Below are 4,311 nucleotides of genomic sequence, written 5' to 3'. Positions count from 1 at the left end.
GCAATACATTAAAGAAACGCACAAAACCAAAGGATATTTTGTCATTCTTGACAATGTTCTCATCTCTCAAATCCATGCCTATCTTTCCCGCAACTCCATGTTTGAATCTCTCCAATTAGGTTTCCACCCAGCTACAGCACCTAAATGGCCTGGCCAAAGTCACAAATGACGTTCTCTGTAATTGTGACAATGGCGCATTATCCCTTCTAGTTTTCCTCAACCTCTCTGCAGCCTTTGACATAGTCGACTACACCATCCTCCTCCAACACCTCTCCTCCATCGTCCAGCTCCATGAGGCTGCTGTCACTTGGTTCTGTTCTTACCTATCCAATCGTAGCCAGAGCATCTCCAGCAATGGCTTCTATTCCTGTCCCTGCACTGTTACCTCTGGAGTCTCCCAACAATCTGTCCTTGGCTCTTTCCTGGTTCTCATCTGCATGCTGCCCTTTGGCGACGTCATCTGCAGACATGGGGTTAGTTTCCACATGTATGCTGACAACACCTAACTCTACTTCTCCACCAAGCCTCTGGTCATTCCTCTTAATATCTTCGTGGGCTCAGCAGGAGGAGCTAGAAGGCCCTGATTACATCTCCTTGAAGTGCTTTGGGACATTTTCTACATTAAAGGTGCACGTTGTTGTTGTTGTAATTCAATTAATGTTTTTAATTATTTTAAAGCAGGAATGCTATGTTTATTTCTACCGAGAAACCAAGGTGAAAGCCCAAGGGTGCAACATCACCGAGGTTAAAAGAGTAAAAGGGAAGGCCAGGTAAATTGGGAAGTAATGCTTAATGATGCCACAGTTAGATTTTAAAGTTTAAGAGTGATTAGAAGAATGAGACAGAATGGGAGAGGCAGAGATGGTTTTATAGTAGAGTCTGGCAACTATCCCAGAACATTCTTGTGATAATTGGCAGTGTTTGAGAAGCGGTAGTGGTACAGTAGTCCTCAAAGTGTTAAGCAGGAACTTAACTCTAATTAAAATAATGAAGTGAGCTAAAAGGCACTTCATGTTACGGTATGACTGTGTGTGTGTAGCACCAATTACATGTAATTTCCTTTCGTGTAGAGTATAGTAATAATGCTTTCTTCTGATCCAAGGATATAATTATGGACAGAAATCAAGTATAATAAGGGAAAATATTATGAATACACTTGCCCACACACCATGTGCAGTGTATAATCATAGCCTCATTCAGCCTGTATGTGAGCTGGTTGAGAGATGCATAATTGTCATGAGTTGACTAGTAGTCTGAAGCATTTCATTGCGATCAATAATATCTTGCACATTATCCTTAGGCTGGCTGCAGGATTGTTATCCAGATGTGTGTGTGTGGGTGGTCAGTATGATATAATGGCAACTTTATATTTATACTCTTTCTGCACTTATCTGTGCTTATTTTTGGGGGAACATGACTTGTTGCACTAAATAGTAAAATATTAGGAGTCATCATATGTTAGCCATGGCTCAGTGGTAGCACTCTCACCTCTGTCAACCCCTCCACTGTCTCTCATTTGTCAGTACTAGATGAGCAAAAATTTCCTCCAGCTAAATATTGAGAAGACCAAAGCCATTGTCTTCGGTCCCCACTACAAACTCCGTTCCCTAGCTACCGACTCCATCCCTCTCCCTGTCCTCTCTCTCAGGCTGAACCAGACCGTTCGCAACCTTGGCGTCCTCTTTGACCCTGAGATGAGCTTCTGACCACATATCCGCTCCGTCACCGAGACTGATACTTCCACCTCCATAACGTCGCCTGTCTCCGCCCCTGCCTCAGCTCATCTGCTGCTAAAACCTTCATCCATGCTTTTGTTACCTCTAGACTTCAGTATTCCAATGCTGTTCTGGCTGGCCTCCCATCTTCCATCTTCCATCCTCCATAAACTTGAGCTCATCCAAAATTCTGCTGCCCATATCCTAACCCACACCAAGTCCCGTTCACCCATCACCCCTGTGCTGGCTGACTTACATTGGTTCCCCGTCCGGGAACGACTCGATTTTAAAATTCTCATCCTTATTTTCAAATCCCTCCATGACCTCACCACTCCCTATCTCTATAACCTCCTCCAGCCCTACAACCCTCTGCGATCTCTGAGCTCCTCCAATTGTTGCCTCTTGCGCATCCCCGATTTAAATCGGCGGCCATGCCTTCAGCTGCCTAGGCCCTAATCTCTGGAAATCTGTCCCCAAACTCTCTTCCCTTAAGACGCTCCTTAAAACCTATCTTTTTGACCAAGCTTTTGATCACCTGTCCTAATATCTCCATACGTGGCTCGGTGTCAAATTTTGTTTGATAACGCTTCCGAGAAGCACCTTGGGATGTTTTACTACGTTAAAAGCACTATATAAATGCAAGTTGATGTTGTTGTTGATATGGGTTCAAGTCCCACTCCAGAGACTTGAGCACATAAGCCAGGCTGACACTCCAATGCAGTACTGAGGGAGTGCTGCACTGTCGGAGGTGCAGTCTTTCGGACGAGATGTTAAACGTCCGCCCTCTCAAGTGGATGTAAAAGATCCTATGGCCCTATTTGAAGAAGAGCAAGGGAGTTCTCCCAGTGTCCAACATTTATCCCTCAAGCAAAACCTAAAACAGATTATCTGGTCATTATCTCATTGCTATTTGTGAGACCTTGTTGTGCACAAATTGGCTGCTACATTTCCTACATTACAACAGTGCCTACACTTAAAAATGTAATTAATTGGCTGTAAAGTGCTTTGGGATGTCCTGAGGTTGTGAAAGGTGCTATATAAATGCAAGACTTTTTTTTTCTTTTTTCTTTTCTTTCTTACCACTTGCTCCCCAAGGGACCAATTATGGTCTTCAGCAGGCTTTCTGCTCCATGTAACTCTGCACCTCCATCTAGCTACCATTGAACCTACTTAAATTTGAAATTACTGTATCTGGCAAACTTCATATGCTGACAAACTCAAAATGATCCAATTTGGCCATGTTAGGATTTAAAAACGCTTCCCCTTGCCCTTTAATTTACTTTGCCTCCACCCTCTTTGAGTTGTCTGCCATCATACACTATTCTATCATTGAGAGCATGGCTGGGTAACCCCAGGACAGATTTCTGACAATGGCATATAATAACTCTCTGCATGGAGGTGCACAAGAGTAACCTAGGTTAACTCTCCAAAAACCATGTCTAGCTTTTAAATGGAAATTGGCCTCATGAAAAAGCATTTGACAATCTTTTAAAAAAATTTATTCACAAGCACATAGAGGCTGATTTTCCTCCCTTTCCCCTCTCCCTGCCCATCCGTTGGGCCTAGGAAGAGCACATAAAAATGCTCTCTGCTTGATAGGAGCTGAATCCACCTGTATTTGTGTTATCAGGTCATTATCATGGCCTCAACATTTCCCCAGTGCAAGAACACCCCTTGAAAAGATCTTGTGACCAGAAGCAGAAGAGGAAAGCCTAAGGGGCGGCAGCTTCAGGGCCTTCTGGCTCCCCCTGCTCCTTTTGCCAAAAATAACACTTACCTGATGGGAGATTCAAGAAGGTTGCTGGGTAGCCCCTTCAAAGATCTCCAATCTGAGGTAGCTGTTGACAACCACTAAGGTCTACTTTTAGTCCTTCTGCCACTTGGAGCTCCGCCATGCAAAGACCCAGGAAAATGAAGCAAGAGCTTTTTACGTCACTCCAGATTCATTACCATAATATTCACATGCTTCTGCCTGCTCCAAGCAGAAGGTCAGCCCAGCCCTCAGGAAAACCCCTGGAAGTGTGCATGAAGCGCAAAGGGGGCCAAAACCCGATTTTAAGAGTTTCCACCCCTATTTTTCTCTGCTTTGCATCCAGCAGAGGATAATCTGCACCATAATGTGCTGTTATAAATCACACCTAATTATTTAATTCCATCACTTCAGGGTGTTGTTATCATGACAAAAGTATAACTCTGTTATTTTTTTCCCTATTCAAACAGAGGGGGAAAAAATTACCGAACACTTATTTTCATGAAGACAATGCCCCTTTAATTCATCCTTAATATATACAATGCTGCACTGTATTTTTAATGAGGCCTGGAAAGACTCAACTCTAAGCTTCACTATCCATGCATTTAAGTATTACTATCACTGTAATAGTGGTCAATAACTGCTGTAAATGTTGCTCAGATGAAAAGTAGACATTTCAAATTGAGCGTAACATTACGTGGAATTCAGGTAGTGAATTCTGAGATCGGCAGTGTTAAAGAAGTTTGTTTTGAAAGATCTAAACAGTAAATGTTTAATACAAGTGTATGAGAAAGGCAGCGATGATTGGAATTTAAGTAACAATGGAACAATATTTTAACCCAGATC

This window comes from Heptranchias perlo, chromosome 26 (assembly GCF_035084215.1).
Source record: "Heptranchias perlo isolate sHepPer1 chromosome 26, sHepPer1.hap1, whole genome shotgun sequence".
NCBI classification, from domain to species: Eukaryota; Metazoa; Chordata; class Chondrichthyes; order Hexanchiformes; family Hexanchidae; genus Heptranchias; species Heptranchias perlo.
Note: the sequence above shows the minus strand (reverse complement) of the source record.